Source organism: Diadema setosum, chromosome 6 (genome assembly GCF_964275005.1).
Source record: "Diadema setosum chromosome 6, eeDiaSeto1, whole genome shotgun sequence".
NCBI classification, from domain to species: domain Eukaryota; kingdom Metazoa; phylum Echinodermata; class Echinoidea; order Diadematoida; family Diadematidae; genus Diadema; species Diadema setosum.
In genome coordinates, this window is record NC_092690.1 from 27168473 (window position 1) to 27181430 (window position 12958).

The following is a 12958-nucleotide window of genomic DNA, read 5'->3' on the forward strand; positions in this document are numbered from 1 at the left end:
CAATTAGTAAAGATCTATCCGTTGATTATGGTTATGTTTTTTTAACAAATGTGATATCTTGGGCATTTTTATTGTAAATTGATAATAATAATAATAATTTCGAAATGTAAGCAGTATTTTGAAGATTGTTTTTTTTTTTGTGCAAAAATGAGCTAAGCGCCATTTTTAAAATTTCAAAGTAAGTCCATCATCAGATAGAGCAAAATAACACCTTTCCGGTAATACCTCACCTGTAACATAACAAGGGATATTCTAGAAGTGATGATTAAAAATGTTCCGTATTTTCTTATCATTTTCTTTGTTTTTGGACAGCTTTAATCACAAATATCTCAACTTCGCAAGGATTGAGTTGGCTCGTTTTGTGATAAAACTCTTTATTTACTAGAAAATAACACTAACACACCTACTAAAACAGGCTATGTTGTGAAGGAGGAATGATTAAAAAGACAGGAAGAGAGGAGGAGGAGGAGGAGGAGGAGAGAGAGAGGCGCGGGAGGGGGCAAATAATGACAGAAAGTCGAAAGAAAAAGCGAAGGATAAAAATAAAGAATAAAGGGCAGATATTTGATGTATCGTTTGAGACAACTCAGGGAGAATCTAAAGGATATAGCTGGAAAAAAAGAGAAAAAGATAAAAGGGACATCACTCATAGACATTGCGAAACCGCGGAAACGTTTACCCGGAGAGCTTATCCGCAATCCGTGAATCCTTGCAAATGCTAATCCTGATTAAGCTTATCGTTTCGATAGCTTTGGTATCTTCACCTCAGTTGGGAAAAGAGCACGTAGGAGAGCTTGAATATTGTCCCTTATAGGCTGTTGTATCCGCAACACGAGTCTATTGGGGCAAAATATTGCCACTGGATTCTGTTGATCCCCAAACTCAAATTTCTGTCCGTGGGATTAGGTTGAACAGATCCATCGCTTGAGGACCAGCTTATGGATTATGTCCGGGAGATAAACCTTATTGTATAAGAAGACATGGGAACTCAAATATCTTCCCCGTATTAAGCTGCAGCTGAGTGTCATAACGGATCAATCCGAGAAGGAATGATTGACATAAAATGCCTGCAGCGCAAGTTGATAATCATCTAAAGAATGTTTGTCATGACTTCCTTCTGTTCACGTTTTATCTTTCTGCGTACCAGACAAAACATCGAACAATGGATATGTGCCTGTGTTTTTGTTGATGGTATTAGCCATGTACGTTGCAAAAGGATTCACCCTCCTTTTATCGACTGGATAAACACTTGCTAATTCTCGATAAGACTATCCTTTTACAGTTTTCTTTTTCCGCTTTATTGGAGCAAATCGTTGATGATTTCATGAAAATATGTTTTGTTGTCACGATCATTGCAAACACATCGCAAAGACATGAAGAACTACCAATACACTACACCAAATTGACTCAAGGAGTACTGCGTCTTAAAGTAAATAAAAAGAATGGATATTTGTTGAACATTTCTTTTGGTTTGATTTCATATAATTTGATTTGATGTTTTTTTTTTTCTAACACAATAAGGTCTTCTTGACCTACTGAAGATGAAACAATAAATCATGTTGCATGCATGGAACCTAAAGAAGAATATAGTTCGTAAGATATATGCAACCCATAAGTGACTTAATAGTATTAAATGCACGAGAATTGTCCATGATGATGATGATAATAATGGTAATAATAATAATGATAATCATAATAATAATGATAAAGATAATGATGATAATAATAATAATGATAATAATAATAACAATAATAATAATAATAATGATAATCATAATAATAATGATAAAGATAATGATGATAATAATAATAATGATAATAATAATAACAATAATAATAATAATAATAATAAAAGCTATCTTTTATAAGGAAGACCTCAAGAGATAACTAATGCTAGTAACTGTTTTATACTTCCTATCATTATCGAAATACTCAGTATTGTATAAATTCATAGCCTCATCGTGACGGTAGGAATGATTATGTTCATTATTGTAGACACTGTCAAGTATTTCATAGTTGTAATGCCTACTTGCCACGTAATAGATGTTTCGGATAATCACGAGGCTTTAAAGGCTTAATTTACCATTGGCAGATGAAAAAAAAAAACAGCATTAGTGCTTTAAAATAGTTCTAAAATTCGAGTTGGGAATAGAAACAAGCACTCTAAAAAAAAAAAAAAAAAAGATGAATCCGTATAATTGATGTTAAATATTGTTAAATATAAATACACAAAATGTGAACAATAGTTATAATAAAAATGTTTCAAAACTAAATATAAAAAATACCGATATCTCCTTATATTTTAGGCATTATTGCAAAAACCTTATATGGTAAGATGTTTTGTGACACAACAGACCTACACATATTCATCAAATGGGACATCTTGAACATTTTTTTTTTTAATCACCGCTCCCAAAGGTACATATATGACCTTTAGGATACGGAAGCAAGTTAAACCACATGTAGGCGTGAGAGAAAAGGTGAAGAACAACATTTTACAGAATCTTCTCTGGCACAGTTCCTTGTTTTATCTTTTCCTGTTTTCTATCAATAAGACCTTTTTTTATATACTTTAGTCAAACTTTGTTGTTGTTGTTGTTGATGTTGTTGTTGTTGTTTTTTTGTCAATTATGTTCTGTCTGTTGATGTGAACATTATTTTTTTTTTTTGTACTGTATCACATTGCGTTGTTCTGTAAGCTGAAAACTGATATAGGACGGACTCACTGAATTGCCCTGAGGCTGTTATTGGGTTGGTTTTTTTTTTACCGTATCGAAATGATTAAAAACAAACAAAATAGATAGACATATTTTGCCCTCAATCGGATTAAAGGACTACCCTGGACAAGTCAAAAGTTAAGAATAGATGTTAAATGTTAAAAAATTGATGTTAAATGTTTTTTAAAAAGTCACAAGCATAATAGAAGAAACTTTTACAAAATTCGATAAAAATTAGGAAAGTTATGACATTGTTAAGTTTCTCTTATTTACGCCAAACAGTTCTTAAACAGTCTATATAAATATGGTAATAGTGAGCTGATAATATCACCGGCTAACAACTTGCAATTTTAGTTTCGTTTAAGTTTCATTTTTAATTTCCTTTATTCAAACCTAAAGCTTCGCTCCAACTTCAACATCCTAATGTACTTTATTGATTTTATCATATCAAGCTAGGAAAAACGTTATGCTTAGCCCTATTATAGCATACGAAATAATATTGTATTGTTTTATGATTTTGTACAGGATCAATGGAAAATCGTGGGGGTGATGACATCATTACCTCAGTCGCTCTCATATTCATATCTTACTGGTCGAGAACTGTTTTGCAACGATTAGCGACTCTTTAGAGTTGCATGACTTTTTGACATTTAATCTGTTTTTGATTTTTTTTTTTGTGCCTGTAAAGTTTTATTATTTCTTTTCAGACTATATAACTTTGAAAGGACTACATTAGGCCTACATCCTAATGGTGGTGACGTGATTTGTTGTGTTGTCCTGTGAATACGACAATTACAATAAATTTCCAAAATCACATCTGATATACTAACATCAGGTACTTCAAATCGCATAATGATTTGAATTTCGTGTTTAACCAAGGCGAGGTACCTCTTTGGTTTGAACAATCGACATCACCATTCGGCAAGTGGATTTCAGAGATGTGTGTCTGCACAATGCAAGTCGTCGATCTTTGTTGTTGTTGTTTTTTTCAACTTCTCTAAACACCGTCACCTCAGGCGAGTGCATGTGCATTTTCATGTGTGCGTTACTTCACTCAACCAAAGGATATTCGTCACAAAGAATAATGCTGATCAGGGCCGCAGAATGGTCGTTCCAGCCCTCTCCCGCCCACTGACAATAAACCGACCACTTTTCCTCACCGTCACCACCTGAACCACCTTTACTACACACAACGCTCACAAAGTTTGCTTTTCAATTTAACTTCTTTACCATCTTAACGAAATGACGCTCTTTTGTGATAGTTCAAGGAGTATGATCGAAAAGAAAGCAGGAATTCATGGTGGCATGTGGTCAAACTGTCGCCTGCCCTCAGGCGACGACGCAGCGAAAGCGCGAAAAACCAATTAGGCAACCGAGAAGGTTGGTTTTGTTTGCTGATGAATGAAGATTTTTTTTTTTTTTTTTTTGGTTCTCTTTCTGCAGCGGAAATAAGAGGAAGAATTTCTTGAACTCTAAAGCTCCTTCATATATGAGTAGCATTTTCGTACCTTTTTTTTTTCTTATTTTTTTTTTTGGGGGGGGGGGGAGGACGGGAGGGGGAGGAAGTGACGTGGCATACAATGTATAACGCTACCTCAGTGCTTTTACAAGCAGTTACTAGTAGTCTCTTGGTTGTGACACCGGTAATTTGAGTTCTTAAATGTACTGTTTACCATTGGGAGTTAGCGACTTTTTGAGTTATGTTTGAGCGATGTTTGAGTTATCACATCTGATGCATAGCGATATGTAGAGGTCAACTGTATCACAAAATATACTACCATATAAAAAAATCGCAATAAAACCTAAAATACAAGGAGATATTGTTATTTTTTTCTCAATAAACCATAACTGAAGAAGGTTTATTCTAGAAACAATTTGATAACAATTTGATAACAATTATTCATTATACTGATTAACATGTTTACATTGGTTGTTTCTATGCCTAATTCACATTTTAGAAGTATCTTAAAGCACTAAATCTGGATTTTTGTTTCATCGGCAAATAATGGCATAAACAACGCCTTTTACATAGACATAATTCTCTCTAATCTGGGAATGGTAAATACAAATGCCTTTCGCCTCCTTGCTTGAACAACATAGCCACAAGAGCTGTGTGCCTGGCGTGCATTATGGATACCCATCACTTCACCCATAGGAGCATAAATCTTTTGTTGATAATTGTTACTTCTGTACATGATGAATAGATAATGAGAACATCGGTATGCTGAATTTATATTCATGTTCTTAGCAGCTGCAGCTCCATAGATAACTCGTTACAGAATGAACTTCTTCGTAGCCAGAAAAAAAAAAAAAACACCCGAGAATTAAGATTTAAATACGTGTGTGACGGAGAACCGTGATGTGCCTTGGTGAAACCAGGGTGGGGTGTAATAAAAGTGTCCATTCGGGACATGAGAGTTGGAGTTGGCAAACATGGCGTGAACAGCTGTATTCATTCGGTGCTGATCCAAGAATGTTTTTTCGGTGTATGACAGAATGTTATGTCGGTGCTGACGGGTGTTCTGTTGGTGCATGACATGTGGGGGCTTGTCCGGGAATGTTTTGTCGGTGTATGACAGATGTTATGTCGGTGCTGACGGGTGTTCTGTTGGTGCATGACATGTGGGGAACATGTCCGGGAAATGAACATACAAACAAGCTGTCTTTTGGGTAGTTATTTCGGTGTTTGGTACATCGTTGTAAGTATTGATGCCCGATGGAGTTATGTGTAGTGTTCGCACTCATGTGAGATGTGTACACAGAGTAGCGAACGTAACAGTGTCGTTCGTACTGTTCGTATGCGGTATTGTATACTGCGTGACATTGCACGGTATGTGTAATGGGGCTGTGAGCTGCGTTAGCAGTGGTTGTGAATGGAAGTGCGATTCGCGAAGCGATGCGATGAGTATGTTTTGCGCACTTGTACTGGTCTTCTCGCTAGCTGAATACCAGGGTTGCAGCATTGATTGCTGGAAAGGAAGGGTATGTATTACCGTTTCCGTTATGTCATTCTATCAGATTAGTGTGTCACTTTCTGGTTATTTGGATTAGCATCGTTAGATGTGGCTTTACGAGGAAATTGGCCTCGAGATATACGAGTGTTTGTCAGGTCTGAATTGCTTAGACTATTCTCGTAGTTCGGTACGCAGTGGAGTGTACTGTAGAAAGTTGCGTTAGCGACGTAGTCTTGAAATCTAGTCGGAAAGCTAGGGGTGAATAAATCATGGCAGCCAAGTTCGATGCTGCAGAGTTTGTGAAAGACGTCACTCTTGGTAGACTGAGAGGGTTAGTGAAAGCCCAGTTGATTGAGGTTGCAACTCATGTAGATGCTGATATCAGAGAGTGTAGTCGAAAGAAAGAAATCTTTGCAGTTCTGGTGAAGAAGCTTGAACTGGGTGGTGTAGAATATGAACACACAGACCAGAGTGAGAGTACAGATGAGATTGAGAGCGCAGGTAGAAAAAGTGCTCAAAGTGCTACTACTATTACTAGACCTAGTGAGATGAGGGTTGATTCCACACAACTAGAACTGGCTAGATTGGAGTTAGAAAGAGAAAAAATGAAGGCAGAAAATCTGAGACTCGAACAAGAGTTAATGAAACGTCAAATTGAGTTGACCCAGGCGCAGGCCAGTAGCGTCCCAGGGGATAGGCCTAATGTTACTATGTCGAGACCAAAGACGCCCGACATTGCAAAAATGGCAAACACAGTCCCCCGCTTTGATGAAGAGGACGTAGACTCTTTCTTTTTCTCCTTTGAGAGAATAGCCAGGAATTTGGAGTGGGAGAAGAAATATTGGTCTATGATAGTACAACAAAAGCTCACAGGCAAGGCACATTCAGTAGTGTCTGCTCTCTCTGATGAGGCGGCAAATAACTATGACACAGTTAAGGAAGCAGTCCTTCTTGCCTATCAGTTAGTCCCAGAAGCCTACAGGCAAAAGTTCCGAGGATACAGGAGAGGTTCGGGACAGACCTACGTAGAGTTTCAGAGAGAAAAAGAAATCATGTTTGATCGATGGGTTCGATCAAAGTAGATCTCACTTATGACAATTTGAGAGAGATAGTGTTGATGGAGGAGTTCAAGAAATCGACACCTCCAGATTTGAGAACATATTTGGAAGATCGAAGAGTGCATGATGTAAAGAGTGCAGCAGTCACCGCTGACCAGTATGAGTTGACACATAAAGTGAAAACAAAAAGTCCTGAGGGAAAGAGGAAGTTTGATCAGTTGAGAAATCCTGACACTCAAAAGTGGCACAGTAGTGAACGCAGGGATAAAGTAAAGACTGAATCACAGAAAGAGCGACCAAAATCGCCACGGCCTCGATACAAAGAAGTGAGATGCTTTTTCTGTGGGAAAACAGGTCACATTAAGTCCGAATGTAGGCGATGGCTGGAACAAAATGAAGCAAAAGAAAAACAAAAGCAAAAAGCAACACATGGTTTAGTCCATGCAGACACACGTACACAGAACAGTTCAGATGCTGAAACAAAAGAGAAACCGAACCAGACAGCCACCAATGGTTTTGTAAAGTCAAGTGTAAGTGATGAACAGCGTCATCCAAATGTTGTGAAAAGCAGTGTCTCAAAAATGACAGATACGTGTTCGAGTGGTGTGGATGAAAAGTACAAGGACTTCATTTCCAAGGGTACAGTTACCATTGCTGAATTTAGAGTACCGGTTGTTATCCTTCGTGATACTGGAGCTACACAGTCCCTCATGGTAGGAGATGTGAAGAGTATGCCCATAGAATGTAACACGGGTAGAAAAGTACTGATACATGATGTCAATGGAGGAACGCAGGCGGTCCCTCTTTTCCGAGTGAATTTGGAGAGTGGACTGATTTCAGGGGAAGTGATTGTGGGAATTGTTCCATTTCTCCCTATGGATGGAGTTTCCTTTTTGCTTGGTAATGACCTTGCAGGAGGTCGAGTGAGTGTCCTTCCGGTTGTTTCCGAAGTCCCAGTGTACGAGCAGGAAACGGAAAAACTCGTCGATGAATTTCCAGAAGTATTTCCAACATGTGCTATCACAAGGTTTCGAGCAAGTGAAGCAGAGCGTGAGAGAAAGGAGTCTGAAAGTGAAATTTCTCTTGGTGACACATTCTTTGGAAAGGTGACTAGTGAAGATGAAAGAGAACAAAGTTGGGAAGAAGGTGTGTTCAGTCAGCCAGCTTTAATCAAAGCACAGATGGAAGATGAGGAGTTGTTGAAGTTGAGAGAGGATGCATTGACTGTAGATGAGGCGAAGGGAGTGCCAGAATGTTTCTATGTAAAGTCTGGTGTTTTGATGAGGAAATGGCGTCCTCCAGATCGTCCCGCAGATGAGGACTGGACGATTGTCGACCAGATAGTTGTTCCTCCGCCGTATCGAAAGGAAATTCTACGTCTTGCACATGAAATTCCAATGGCCGGACACATGGGTGTCAAGAAGACTTTGTGTAGAATCAGAACTCACTTCTTCTGGCCCAAGATGAGAAAGGATGTGTCTGAATTTTGTCGAACGTGTCATGAATGTCAAGTGGTAGGAAAACCACAACATGCCATTAGATCTGCGCCGTTGATTCCTATTCCAGCTGTTGAGGAGTTATTTAGCCGTGTGATGGTAGAAGATGTAGGTGCAGTTGTGAGTGAGAGTGTCCTACACAGTGCTGAGAAAAGTGCAGAAGAGTTTGAATCTGATGCTCCAGATTCTCAGTGTGAGTTTCAAGTCAGGAATGATTCCGCGAGTAGAGAACTCAAAGGCACTAGAAAATCCAGAGTTACTGCTCAGTCATATGTCAGATTCGGAGAGGCAAGATGTTGTCGACATCTTCCAGGAATTTCCGGAGGTTTGCAGTGATAAATTGGGCTGTGCGAAAGATACTGTTCATACAGTAGATGTGGGTGAAAATGCACCCATTAAGCAGCATCCATATCGGATTCATCCTGCTAAGAGAGAACAGGTTGATAGGGAGATAGATTTCATGCTTGCAAATGGAATCATAGAGCCTAGTAACTCAAACTGGAGTTCCCCAGTAGTGCTAGTCCCAAAGTCAGACGGAACGTCCAGGTTTTGTATAGATTACAGGAAGGTCAATACCATAACCAAGACTGATTCGTTTCCGCTTCCTTTGATTGAGGAATGTATTGATCGGGTAGGAAGTGCTGAGTATGTCAGCAAATTGGATTTGATGAAAGGGTATTGGCAGGTGCCATTAGACAAAGATGCAAGAGAGATCTCGGCGTTTGTCACGCCCTCCGGGTTATACCAGTGTCGTGTCATGCCCTTCGGGATGAAAAATTCCCCCGCAACTTTTCAACGGATGATGAATCGAGTTATTGCTGGTCATGATAACTGTGTTGTCTATATAGACGATGTGTTGGTTTTCAGCAATACGTGGGAGGAGCATGTTGCTCATCTTCGAGAGCTGTTCCAGAGGTTGTCACATGCAGGACTCGTGGTGAATCTGGCCAAATGCGAGTTCGGGAAAGCTTGTGTGACTTACCTAGGTCACAAAGTAGGCCGAGGTAGCGTCGCACCACGAGATGCCAAGGTCCGAGCCATCGTGGACTTCCCAGTGCCGTCATCGAAACGGGAGCTTCAGCGCTTCTTGGGAATGTGCGGATTCTACCGGAGATTCGTCCCCAACTTCAGTCACCTGGTGGTGCCCTTGACGGACTTGTTGAAAAAGGGTACAACGTTCCAGTGGTCGGCGAGCTGCCAGGATGCGTTCCAGAAGCTGAAGGCCGTCCTCATGAACGATCCCGTGCTTATCGCACCAAACTTCGAGAGGAGCTTCCAGCTAGCTACGGATGCTAGTGACCGAGGAGTAGGAGCCGTGCTACTTCAGGATGACGACAACGGACACAGCAAACCCGTGTGTTTCTTCTCCAAAAAACTGAATCGCCATCAGCAAAAGTATTCAACTGTGGAGAAGGAATGCCTTAGTGTCGTTCTAGCGGTGCAACATTTCGAAGCGTATTTGGACGGTGGAAGAGACATCGTGGTGTACACTGACCATAACCCATTGACGTTTTTAGAACGCTTCAAGCACAAGAATCAGCGTCTCTTCCGTTGGAGTTTGATTCTCCAACCGTACCCACTGAGAATTGTGCACATAGCAGGAAAGGACAACAAATTAGCAGACGCTTTGTCGCGAGTTTGAAACTGTGCGCGCGCTGATAATGTTGCCGAACGATAATTATATCAAATCTACAGTGAAACCTACATCAAGCTGAACATTTCAAACAAGACTCAAACCAGACAGAAACTGATGTTGATTTTTTTTTTTTTGTATATGACAAAGTTTACATGTGTTTATGTATTTTCGTTCAGTTTTCTTCCTTTCCCAAGGATCTGTGAAGGAAGAAATTGTATTCATGCTAATCATGTTTGTATTAAGCGAAAACAGTATAATGTGAGTGATGCTAGGAAGTATGAGAAAGTACTAGTACACAATATTCTGTCTTTATAAGGAGACATCGCTTGAAAAATTTAATGATGTGTTACACGCCAAGCATTGTATGATACAGTTGTATTTTGAAAACCCAACATTACAGGAAGCGCCAGGATACAACATCTGTGGTGTGTAAGATTAGAGTGAAAGTTGTGCTTTAGTTGCACACTTCTACCTGTATTGTGATTTCATTCAATGTACCACAGAGTCAAAGGATTCAGATTTTTATGTATACCGATACGTTACAGAGTTGATGCTAGCAAAGGCAAAAACAGTATAGCAAAACACAACCGGCCAGTCACAGGAAAACTGTTGATCAAATTTTGAGTTTTATGTCAACCGATCTGTGTTAAAACAAAAGAATTTGTGTTGTTTTGTATAAATGAAAAAGTGTTGAGTGATAGTGAGGCATAAAGAAGCCAAGATGTTATAATGTCACTTTTGTAAATTAATAACCTGTATATGTATTTCGTTACAGAGTGACAGCGTCACATTTGTGTGTCGAGTATGATCTCGATATTTACCAGAGTTTGCACATATATGTATTACAACATCTTATCGCGTGACATTGCATATGTGTGAAAGGACAAAAAGAGATGTCCGGTGGTTAAATTTTTGTTGTTGTTTTGGCTAACTTATGACGCAGAGTTGACATAAGTATAAGATGTATTAGCAAGTACATTGAGTAGATGTACACATGTGTTGACGTGTTTAAATATGATTTTGTTATAATCAAGAGATGCGTGCTGTTACCACATTCAGTGAAACTCCAATGAAAGTTTGTGTTAGAGAAACAGACATATTATCTTTGCAACAGTCAGAACAATTTCGTGAAGAAAGTGTATTTTTGGTTTTCACATTTAAAGATGAAGTGTATGTGTTACCAAAAACAAAATACTGTTCATGCCTGAAGTTATGTAAGTTTATTGATCAAGTATGTGAGGATATAATTACAGTCGAGACAGAAAATACAGTCTCAGTCAAAATATCGATACTACTGGAGAGATGATTGATTACATTTTGTGTAATCTTTCCGGACTATGTGCACCCGTATGTGCACCCGTTGAAAAACAGTTTCACATGTGTATTACTGTAGACACATTGCGTAATTTGTGTATTTACATGTTTTGTAGGGGGCTTGTCAAGTTTTCATATACAGTATTGTTCTAAAAGTGGACAATTGATGCCGGAGTTAACTGATTCTGATATGGCTCAAAATCAGTGATTATAAGTGTAGTATGCCAGGTGAGGTTTTGAGAGAACAACACAAAACTATTTGAGTTTGTAATCGTGTGAGCTGAATACGTGTAGTAAGCAAGAACAGTGAAGTAAGTCTTACAACGAAGGTGTTTATAGTCGAAAAGTTACATTCATAACTTTCCTCTTGTTGGGGGGAGGTGTGACGGAGAACCGTGATGTGCCTTGGTGAAACCAGGGTGGGGTGTAATAAAAGTGTCCATTCGGGACATGAGAGTTGGAGTTGGCAAACATGGCGTGAACAGCTGTATTCATTCGGTGCTGATCCAAGAATGTTTTTTCGGTGTATGACAGAATGTTATGTCGGTGCTGACGGGTGTTCTGTTGGTGCATGACAACGTGCAATGTGGCTTCATTTTTATTTGATGTTTGTTGAAATGTTTTTGAGCGTTCAACTCTCTAAAATCCACCATAACAAGAAGTCATTCACACATTCTACACGCAGGTTGCAGGTGAGATTGCCGGAGTAATATAACAAAGTTTAACGTTTTTTGCAGTGCGCACCAATGTGACATATCACTATTCATAATCAAAAATTGAAATGATCCTTGTCTCGTAAGACCATCAAGCCACTTCGTCTGTTTCCCGCTTACCTGACATTTTTTTTTTTTTTTTTACGCTTCTATACGCTAGAAACACAATAACTCTTCTCCGCAGACAAGTATAAAGACAATCCCCTCTCATCATTGGAGATCATTGGAAAATCTTCGACGTAGAGGGAGGGCTGTGCAAACCGACATAAAATGTGGCGCAACACTTTCGGACAACTGTCACAGGCTTCGCTGCACGTGTCTTACACTTTTTACACGACGGCAAATTTGAAGTAGAAACGTTTCTGGTGAGAGTTAAGTTTAAACCCATTGAATTTCAGAAGATCTATTAACTTTCGGCTGACACGTGAAGTTCAACTTTATTGTTCTTGTTTCCATGGTTTCACGATCGTCCGTGTGATTCTTTATAGACAATCGTCGACTATCAGATCAATGATGGCGGAAGATTTTAAGTGACTTCGATATTGCCTTGCACTGAAATCATCCCCCACACTTTTTCCCCCAAATAACGGGAGTTATCGTCGATTCAACAAAAAAAAAAAAGTGTACCAAATTGAAGAAATGGTATGTATTATTTTTTTAACTGACATTAGCAGTAATTTAGCATGGATATTGAAAGCTAAAATAAGGAAAATTGATACGTTATCGGGTTATGTCAAAAGAAGTGAGTTGTTGCTGTGTTTTAAAGAAAGAAGAGAGAGAAAAAAAAATTTGGGCCCTATATACAAAAGTGAGATCTTAATTGAGAACATTACTTTTGTGGTGTACGACTAAGGGGCTAATAAAAATAGATGAGCAAATTTATGAGTTAACGGTGCACTTTCTACTGTGACAAAGGAATTATAATTTCAGGGGAGGGGATGGGTTGAAAATACGAGACACGACATTTATTTTATATCTACAAATAACAAAATCAACACCATCAAAGAAAGTGTGAGGAGTTGGAGGAAGAGAAACAAGGAGGAGAGAAAGAATTTTATATACAATGGCAT